This window comes from Apteryx mantelli, chromosome 5 (genome assembly GCF_036417845.1).
Source record: "Apteryx mantelli isolate bAptMan1 chromosome 5, bAptMan1.hap1, whole genome shotgun sequence".
Classification (NCBI taxonomy): domain Eukaryota; kingdom Metazoa; phylum Chordata; class Aves; order Apterygiformes; family Apterygidae; genus Apteryx; species Apteryx mantelli.
In genome coordinates, this window is record NC_089982.1 from 658,675 (window position 1) to 669,404 (window position 10,730).

Here is a 10,730-nt window from a genome sequence, read left to right on the forward strand (position 1 = left end):
GGCCAAGTTCATTAGTGCTCCTGGCTCCTGCAGTCTGGGCGGTGGTGGGGGTCATGTGTTTTGTTATACACTCATAAATATGAAAATGCATAGTTGTATCTTGTAAGGGAATAAATCAGCATGTAACTATAAAATTAATATGCAATTTAGAAATAGAAAATATAAAACATAAATTGCACATTAGAGCTGAAATGCAAAACAAACAGGAGAGGTTCACGTCATCCAGTAACATATATAAAATAAATCTCTAGATAAAGGGTTGCAGGCAGCTGCCTTGGGACCCGAGGGACCCTTGACCTCCCGTGTTGGTTGCACAGGGGCCGACCCGTCCCATGCCGTCCGACGGCTGCTGCGGTGGCCTGTCTGTCCCAGGCCTGGCTGCTGCGTGTCCCCGTGCTGTCTTGCTGCAGTCCCCCGGCGTTTCTTATCCGCGTGGACACGCATCCTGTTTCTTCAGTGGACTTCCTGTGTTTTGCAGGCCCCTCTGCCTTATGAGCGTCTTATCACCTCATGACCGGAAGGTGCGGGGCGATATGTCAAAGGCAGTGCGCCGCGCTCCAGCTTTAATTGCCTTCTCCGTGTCCCTCTCAAAGTGGAGGAGAGACAGCTGACGGGGATCTAACAATGTCTTCCACTACCTGGTCAGTGCGACGGAGAAGACCTCAGCGGTGCCCAGCAGAAGCATGAGAGTCAGTGGGCACCTCTGCAATGCAGAAACTTCTGACGGGGGCAGGAGGAAACATCTCTGCCCCAGGACAGTGGGGTGGCCCTGGTGCAGGGCTCAGAAAGGCAGTGGCATGGTGGCATCTCCACCCTTGGGTAACATCAACCGTTGCGTGGACAAGGCCCTGAGCAACCTGACATGGCTGTGAGGGTAGCCCTGCTTGGAGCGGGGAGAGGACAAAGACCTCCGGAGCTCCCTTCTCACCTAAATCTGTCCATGATTGTATGATTACATAGCTCCATTGGGAGCTGTTGCCCTTCTCAAAGCACTGATGCTGCTGATCCCCACCATGTGAACCACAAGAATTCACAGACCCATCTCAGGGAAGTGGGGCTCTCACAGGAGCAACAGAAGGTGCATTGCTTAAAACTGTGAGGATGTGATAGAATGAGCAAATACAGAATGGTGAGAGGCAGATAAGACACGGAAGCCTCATGTATGAGCATGGAAAGGAGAAGGAAAGAAAACACAGATGACTCTCAAAATGCTTCAGTGAAGGTCTCAAAGAGTTTGCAGATTGGAAGCGGTATGTGAGTGCGAGCTCACTGCACCATATCAGAGCAAATCCCTTCCTTTATTAATTTATTACTAATATAAAATTGTCCTAACCTGCCAGAAGCAATCAGATATCGCTAAAGCTAAGTTATCCAAAGCTAAAAAGGTGAACACACGCGTCTATTACTAATGCAAAGATATCTTATTCTGCATAAGGCAAACAAGCCTATCTGTGGGTTGTGTGCAAGCAATCTGTCTTGCAGACCTTTGCCCACCGAGCATGGTGTGACTTTTTGCACCTCTGAAGGTTCCTGCTCGCTTTAGCTTCCACTGTGGGCAAGACGGGCTTGTGCTGGCCAGAACCGTTACCCGTGACATGCTCCGCTGCAAGCTGTGCTGTCGTCTCAAGTAATTTTGGCTGGTTCATTTCACCGCGCACTCTGTCCTAAGACTTACTACACGAATGAGGATTGTACGAGAGATCCCGTCATCCCGTCAGCTGCTAGCAGCAGACTGCTCTTGAATTTTCTATTTATAAAGGGGCTGTAGGTAAGATGTGAAACTCACGGGACTTGGTGGAGGCTAGAAGTTGCTGTGAGTGCAAAACAGGACCGGACACATTCACGGAAGGGAAAAAGCTACTGTTGCACGCAAAGACACTGCCTCCCTTCCAGGAAATCCTTGATCTGCAAATTGAGCTGGCCAGGAAAGTAATCCAGGGTGGCTGGCCTGGGAGGACGCTTCCCACCCCCACGCTTCAGCCAGACCACCAGTACCAGGGCAGCCTGTGGCACTGGCACCTCCAACCGCCCCGTGCTGGCAGAGCTGGGACCTGCGCAGAGGACAGCAGCCAGCATCGCTGGTGTGGGAATCAAAGGTGGCAACCCCGTGGTAGGTGAAACGAGTCTCTGCTGGGTAAGAGATGGGGCCGTTAGAAGCAGCAGCCTAAGAGTCCGTGGTTTCTGTGGTCCTCTGAGCTGGCCTTTAGGTCGGTGCTGCCACCGCGGCTTCTGCGCTGCTCAGCGCCAGGGAAGGGCCCGAGGTGGCCTCGTGGCGTTCGAGCCTGGGGGCTCAAGTGTCTCGAGAAAGCCCGATGAGAGCCAGGAATTCAAGTGGGCCTGAAATAGTGATAAGGGCAGCTGGGGAATGCCTCATATGGGCACGTGGGCCGGGGGCAGCGGGGCTCGGTATGCGAGGGGGTGACACCTGCCCCACGCGCTCGGGGTCGCGTTTCGCTCCTCGGGAGACGCGTGCTGCGCCCCGCGGACGTTGCCCTTTTGCCTGCCGCGCACGGGCTCGTTCTCCCACGTTGTCCTCGGGGCTCCCACCGGCCTCCGCAGCCCCCCCCTTCGCGCACCGCACGGCGCCTGCTCCTTGCTTCAGATGCAAAAGCGTCTGCCGGAAGGTCTCCCACAAGGTCCTTCGGCAGCCTTGCCCAAAACTGCGCAGGGGCAGATCAAGGTCAGGTTTCAGCCCCCCCCCCCCCAAAACTGGAGCAGCTCCTGGAGACTCCCGTGCGGTTTGCCTTTCCTGCGCTGAATGGGTTCTGCTCTTGCCGGAGGTTGTGACCCAGTTTCTTTTCCAGGGACCAGGTCCCACGGTGACCGAATGTCACCCCAAAGAGGCCCAGAGCTTTCCCGATCTCTTCTGCTGGGTCGTCAGTGACATCTCGATCTACAGGCCCTAGCGTGAGGGAGAAGCGTGCTTCTTGCTGGGATGAGCTGGAGACGGTGCGAGGCAGCTGTAGGCTGGCGTCTGGCACAAGAACGACCGATAAATACGGTGCCAAGCAAAGCGGCAGCCGGCCGTTGCGTGGCCGTGTGACTCCGGCTTTTCGGAGACTGTTTTTTAACCTGTAAGGGAGCCCTGTCCTACCCTGAAGGATGCCCAGCTCCCCCCAGACTTTTAAGGCTGTTTAATGCTTTTCAGCCTGAGCTCAGTGTGGAAGGAAAAAGCAGGCAGGTGCTTAAATTAACTGCGCTCACGGCGAGCAGTCGTAGCCGGCGGAAGCGTGTGTTCGGTGTGTGTGCCGTCGCAAAGTCCCCTGCGGTGGTGGGCGATGCTATTCGCGGTGGACAGGGCTAATGTCCAGGCAGTTCGATTTTTAACCCCAGGCTCCGAGCAAACAGGGTTAGCAAACACTTGTCGGAGGAGGCCTCCAGCAAGCGGCACCGTGGTCTCCCTGTCGTCCTTCCAGGGCTTGCGACATTGCCCGTTCCCCGGGGGCTGGCTTCACCGCGAGGTCGCTGCCAGTCTGCCGAGGGCACGGGTGACTGCGGACGGTCCCCGTCGCGGCGGAGTTTCCTCTGACCCCGGCTTCTCCCCCGGGAGAAGGAGAAGTCTGACTCGGCCCTAAATCACCTTAACTCTGCCCGATGCTGGGCCGATGGGAACGGTCCCTCCGCTTCGCCGGATGGCAGGACGGTGATTGAAATAAGGGACCTGGGGAAGGAGTCCGAAGCTCACCCGGGGTAGGTGGCCTTCCGCTGCCCGGCCTGGAGCATCGCCTGCGCGCGCCGGCCGCCGCTCACGTGGCGGAGGCGTGCTGCGAGAGCTGCCAGCTTCGGGACACGCGACCCTGGAGCACAAAGTCAACGCAGCTCCCTGCCAGGCCTTGAGCTGCCACCGGGGAGAGCGACCGCCGGGCCGTTGCATCGCTGCCTGGGGCAGCCGGAGGGGCCGGGCTCCCCTCCGGGAAGGAGCCCTCCCGTCGCCTCCTGCGGGGACGCGGGCCGGACCTTGGTGGGCCCCCGTTCACCTCTCGCTTGCCCTCGGGAAGGCGGACGGGGAGCGACGAGTCCGACCTGGCGTCCGCACGGAGTTCGAGGCGGCGAAGGGCGACGCGGCCCCAAGAAGAACCACCAAAGCCTCCCTCCTGCCGCGTCGCCCTTCGCTGCCGGACTGCGGCTGGGTAAATACGCCGCGGATGTTTACCGTGCCCTCCGGTCCTCCCGCTCGCCTCCCAGCGGGCAGCGTTGTGCTCTGCCCTGGAGGCTGCCGGGGCTTCGGGCTCCGCACCGAGGCTGGGTGCACGGGCGGGCTCAGACGGTCGGTGCTCCTGAGTGCGTAACCCGAGGGTTATCTCCGAAAAACCAGACAAGCCAGCAGGTTGTATGTGTGTGCGGCTAACGGGGGAGGAAGTTTTGCGGCCCTTGAGCTTGTCTCGGTTACGTCTCGTCTCCTATAGCCCTTCTCATCTCTCCATAGGGCCTGGGACAGCCTTGATTGGAGATGGGTGGGAATGTGGTGGTGGATGCCAGGTTAAATATGAGCTGGCAGTGTGTTTTCATCGTGAAACAGGCAAAATGCATCCTGGCCTACATCAGATGTGTGGCCAGCCCACGCGTGCTGAAGCTTTTGGGCTGCCGCGGCTTTATGCCGGTATCTCCACACCACGCAGCCCGCTCGGGGCAGCCTCTCTTCCCACCTGTGCAGGATGCAACGCCTACCGCATCCCATGTTGCCTGCGTGACGGCATCTCCTGCCCCCTCCCCGTCTTGTGGCTGCAGGGCTCAGGAGAGAAGGAAGCGGTCTGGTGGAGAGCAGAGCCGGTGTCCCGCCTTTCCCCACGGCTCTGGGTCTTCACGTGCTCCGAAGGATGGCAAAATGCCCAGCCCTGACAGTCCCACAACTGCCCTGATGGGAAAAGGTAGCGTCCGCCCGCTTCCCAAGGGGCGGCTGCCGCTCCGCAGGGTGGACGTCAGCACTTTTGGGCACCTCCTGGGAGACTCCCAGTCTCCGAGAAGGTCTCGCACACATTCAAAATCAGGACCTCAGTAGCTTTGAGGCGTCTCACTTGAAAAGACGGCTCAAATTATGGGAGATTTTTAAATCTTCCCTTGGGTTTTCCAGGGAGAGCTAGCAGGGCGTCTCACCAACACCCGCCCAAGCCCAGACGAAGTTGCAGTAAGCAGCAGTAAGCATGTAGGCAAATCTTTCGCGTTTCTTCATTTGAGGCTGATTAAAATCCTGGCATTAAAATGAAAGAAGGGATACGGCTTGGAAATGGAAACCCTACCCTGCGACGGGAGATTAGCCTACAAAGCAGCACCGGCAGGCCCATCTGAACGCCTCTTATATTAAAACAAGGCAGCGTCAGAGCCGCGGCGACGGGGCTCTGTCCTCTGCTCGCTTCCCAGCCTCGTCCCAGCGAGTTTTCCACGGCAGCATCGCCCTGGACGCCGAGCTCCCGAGAGGCTACGCTAACCGCAGGGCTCCCTGGAGCTGTAGGACTGTTTTAAATAACGCGAGCTGCTTGATGAGCTGGAGGGCCTCTCTCTCTTCCAACACACATGCTAGGTACAGCAAACATGCTCCCTTTTTGGCTTCGAGCACACTTCCCATGTCATCGCTGCGGAAAAGTAAGCAGGCGCATTATATCATACAGATAAGGGGATGCTCCAGCTGCCCCCTCCCTCATCTGTTTTGCTTTACAGGAGAGAAGCCGTTTAATCTACCAGCCGCAAAGATAATACTAATTTATCTTGGTTGCTGTGGGCACTGGAAACTTGATCCAGCGAGTTGCTCTGTGAGAAGGCGATTGTTTCTATTTTTATGAGAACTGGTATTTGCAGGATTAAGCGAGATGGTCTGGACACAGCCCTAGCTCCCCGGAGGCCTGCTTTTGGGCAACGTGGCAATAGCAGTATTTTGTGCAGGGCTGCAAGCCCGGTCAGTGGAAAGCAGCGCGCAGTGCAGTTTGACCTGGCAGAGAGCAGGGCCTCCCTGAGCGGTTAAATAAAGATGTAGTGCTCATCCCGCACGAGACTTTTGCAATCGGTAGGTTTTAGGCGGAGTTGTTTCGGGGAGAGTTTCCAGCCTTGCCTACGTCTCATGCCCCCATCAAGCCCTCCCAGAGCACTCTCTCCGTTTGCTTGAGCGCTGGGGTTTCTCTGCCCCGTTCCTGACTCGGGGCAAGCGATTGGGGAAGCCCAGAGGCCACACATCCCAAAGCCCATCTAAATATATGGGCCCTGCAATAGTGAACAGCGGTGGCCGCCTCGGCCGATGCCTTTCTTGCTGCAATTGCCGACTTCCCTGGTATCTGCTAGGGAAGAGGAGTGGCAGCCAGTGACTGATTTTGGTGCCAGGGACTGCGTGGTGGTGATGGACTTCAAGGGGTTGACTCTGTTCTACTGCTTTTCGTCGCCTAATCCTATGGTCAGGGGACCTACTAGGAGAGGGGAAGGTGACCAAAGGCAAGATGCATGCTTGAGAAGTGACCGGATCTGTGCCAAGTGCAGCCACGGTGATCAGCGTTGGTGGGTCTCCTCAGCTTACGTCCTCACGGTGATCTGGATCAAGTGGCTGAGCCAGCCTGGTGTTAGCGTGCTGCTCCTGCAGCCCCCCACCAAAAGGTATCTCCTATGCTCCAGCAGTATGAGGAGCAGCTAGCAAGGCGTGCTACCCATGCAGCTAACATTGTTCCCCGTGCTTGTGACCGAGAAGGGAGGCGTTAATGGGCTGTGATGGACACGACCATGCATACGTCTATTGTAAAGCAAGCTGGGTCTGCGGTGCTTGCCGTCCTCGCCCTTGGAGCGCCCCGTACCATCCGCTCCAGTAAGTGCGAACAATGATGCCGGTGCTGAAGAGCAGCGTCCTCCAAGGCGGTGGGAGAGCTTTCATGGTCGGCGCTGGCCTGGCCCTGCCGCCCCTTTCCCTGTGGGCCGGGTTGAGCTGACTCAGGTGGTTAGCACAGCACACTCTCGGCTGCCTCCGAAGGGCTTTTCGGGGAGAAGGATTAGCTTGGAAATGCTGGGCAACTCACTGCGTGGCGGAGAGGCAGTGCAAGGACTGCCCTGTGAGGACTCCTGCTCACGAAATCCTGCCACATCTGGGATTTGCCCTGGGTTTGCGCTCCAGTCCCGGCTGCTACCGCAGGGTGAGGAGCCCCTCTCCTGCCCTAACAGCAAGGGCTGGCCACACCGCATCCCAGCAGAGCACATTGCTGGCGGGAACCAGCATGAGAACGTGCCAGGAGCAGGGACGCCCTGTTTCATAGGCGTCTGGCTGCTGGCTGCAGCTTGCAGGACAGCAAGAAACTGATTGATTCCTGCCACCTCTGAGGCAAACCTTGGGAAAGGCCAGGAAATGGGGAAGTGGAAAAGAAATCTTCCATTTCCAAAATGGGAATGCTGTTTGCAGCGGTGTATCTACAGCCATGGTGTGGCCACATCGCAGATGCTCTGCACAATTCTGGTCTCTCCAGCACCAGAGGAGAGCACCAAGGATGTTCAAACGTTTGTGATGGTTTCTACATGGGGAAAAGCTGAACAGCCTAGGATTATTCAGCCTGTAGAGTACAGATAAGGTACAGCTGTGAGTGGGCAAAGAGGAATGTCTTTCCAAATACAAGAACGAGGAGGCACCAGGTGAAATTCTCAGGTGGCTGGTTAAAAGGAAGGAAGAGGAACCCAATTCTCCTTGCTGTGCAGAGCTGAGAGGAGGAGGTTCTTGCTGTGGGATGTTGAGGTTTGCAAGAGTTCAAAAAGGTATATCTGGAAGAAAAAGCCATCAGGGGTTATTAGGTGGAGACACCTTGTCTGGCTTAAGAAGTGCTGATCACTGGAGCTTGGGTGAGGTGTTGAGCAGAACTGTGCATTTTCCTAGCCTTCTCCCTATCCCACTTCCTCTCCCTTCCTTTGTAGCTTCTTTTTTTCTTTATAGCTTGGTTTGTTGAAAGCTCCTTGGGGAACAAGCAAGGGAGGTGATGGGTGGAGCATAGGCTGTCCTGGGGTTGTGATGCTTTATTGCTAACTGGCAATAAATAAAACCTGCTGTGACAGCCTGAGAGAAGGGCAAATTAGCCTGTCTTACTGTCTTTTGTGTCTCCCCGCAGCTCTCAGCACTGCTGGGGGCCAGCAGAGGGATGACCCTGGAGGTGCTGTCAGGGGTTGAGGTTTGCTGTTGCTTCCCCCATGGGTGCCCTCACCGTGTGCTGCCCATCAGTGTGCTGCCCTGTCACCGTGGGTCTGGAGCAATCAAAGTAAGCGAGGTTTTAATGCAAACACCTAGAGTGGACAACAGCGGGAGGCATTGGTGACTCTAGAGCAGTATGACGGGTGGAGGAGGACATCCTGATGCAGGATACTGACTGTATCTTGCTGGCGGTGAGGATCAGGCATGCCCAGATCCCCACCTGCACCCCGCGGGTCCGCAAAGGGGACCTGCACAGGCAGGCTGGATGAGCAGCCGTGGCATGGGCAAGCTGGTCCCTGCTCTGGCTGAACCTAGAAGCAGCAGCCAAGTGCAAATGCAGCCTTGGATACATAGAGGAGGAGACAAATCTGTAGCCTGTTGGAAATCAGAAAGCCAAACTCGCATCTGAAAAAAGAAATCCGGCCAAAGCCAGATTGGGAGGAGCTGTAAAAATTCTGGGGCCATCTTAAAGCCAGGCTAACTTTCCAAGTAATGATGAGTCAGAGGATTTCCTGCAAAGTTACACGTAGCTAGAGAAGAGGTGATAAAGATGTATTTGTTTTTCGTTGTATGCCTTATTTAGCAGCTAAAAACAGTGATGTGATGCTAACAAGTATCTGCGATGCTGGAGCAGTGCTGGGCTCATTGCGTCTGGAAGAGGAAGACCATTTCTTCACACTATTTGGATTTTTACTCGGATAATGAACTCGGCCAGTAATACAGCAAGAGTGTGTCTTTACTTGGGATGTTTGCTCTACATGCTGAATGCAGAAGGGATGTGTCCCCAGGGACAGGGGATGGGCAAGGAGGAACCTGGAGCTATTAAACAGATGCTGCTGCCCCGCTGGTGTGGACTGGCGGTGGTTTCCCCCCCCTGCTCCTGGGGCAGAAGGACTGGCAGAGCTGGGAGGGAAGGGGAAGGACCAGGACCATGGCCCCAGAGGTAGGGCAGAGCTACCAGGAGACCTCCCCCATCACCTGGTCCTGGGCCAAACCTGTGCCTGTCCTCTTAGTCTGTATCTCCTCATCCCACCTCCCCGGCAAGGGTGCAGGGAGACTTTGAGAAGGGTTGGGTTGCTCCCCAGGAAGGTGGCCCATGGAAAAGGGGTGGCTATGAGGCGGACGTGGGTGAGGGCGTCTCTAAGCGGAGGTCCTGATTTCCTCCTCCATCCTCCCCAGGTCTCCAGGAAAACTCTCGTGCAGCCACGGAAGAGCGGGATGAGCTGGCAGGGCCTTCCTGCAGCCTTCTGCTGCTCCCCAGTGGCTGCACGGAGAGGCACCACGGGCAGGTCCCAAGGGGGGGAAGCCCTGGAGATGTTGAGGGGGATCTCCTCGCCTCGCCTCAACTCCCTAAGGAGCAGAGGATACAGGAGGGAAAATGGAGACAGATATCTGAGGAAGTGCGTGCAGCCTGGAGAAGGCAGCTGGAAGGCAGGGGAGATGAGCACGCTGTGAGCTGCTCTCCGGCTCGTAGGACGAAGATGCAGCACCCCTGGCTGCCTCAGCCGCACCGAGCTGTGTAAATCCTATTCCAACTCGCTTGTGTTTCCTGCTAAAGACAGTCCTCCAGGCTTAGCAAGCTTGGGTTTTTTTTTAACATAGTTTTGTCATTTGCTTCACAATTGATAACTGATGCGCTTAAATATCGGTCCCTCCCGTAGGTTCTTAGCCCGCATCTAGCTGGGGTGTGCGGGAGGTGCAAACGCAGGCCTGGAGTTTTTAGGAAATAAGCCAATGTTTTGGGGCCTGTTTGGGCACCGAACAGCAGTTTCTGGGTTTGTTATCCAGAATCGCTGGAAGATCTGAACTGGCTCCTTTTCCTGATGATTCGCTTGCTTGTTAAAAAGATCATCCCGTCCTGTTCTGTCCTGAAGCGAATGGCACGAGGGCAAATACAGCAGGTTTTCGGCCTTTTCTAGGGCGATCGAAGCAGCGTAGCTCTTGTTGTTCCTGCCGAGAGAAAGAAACGGTGCCTTCGGTGCATTCGTAAAGTCGTCGCTCCAGATGGCCTCTCTGCCGTTCCTCTCCGAATTAACCGCGTTAATTAACGGAGGGAGCGCTGCGGCGAAGGATGCTGCTCCTTGCCGGGATGCAGCACCGTTTGGTGACAGCCCTTGGAACGATGCTCGGGAAAAGGCAATTAAAAGCCCTCCTTCAGGCCACGTGCGTTCAGGGCCGCTCGCTGCGGGGCGGGAGATGTTTCCTCGCGGCGGCAGTGACGCGCATTTAAATTCAGCGCGATGCTCTCCATCTGGGAATATCGGCAGGGGCGACGTTAAAGGAGGAAAATCGCAGCGAGTGTCTGTAGGGCCGCAGCTTAAAATAGAAGGTAGGACGCCTCGTGGTTGCCCCCAGTTGCAACGCGCCCAGGAAAAAAGAAAATTCAGGGATGAAAGTCGATAGATGGAAACGGTATAAAACCTCGCAACTGTTTCCCGCATAATCCTCTATGTGACCAAAATGGCCATTTTCTGTTTTCAGAGAAAAAGCAAAGCTCCACCTATTAATGACCTCTTAGGTGGGTCTTCCCGGACAACCACCTGTGGGGACGGAGGGGAAAAGCATGTTTTGAACACGTTTCTGTTTTGCA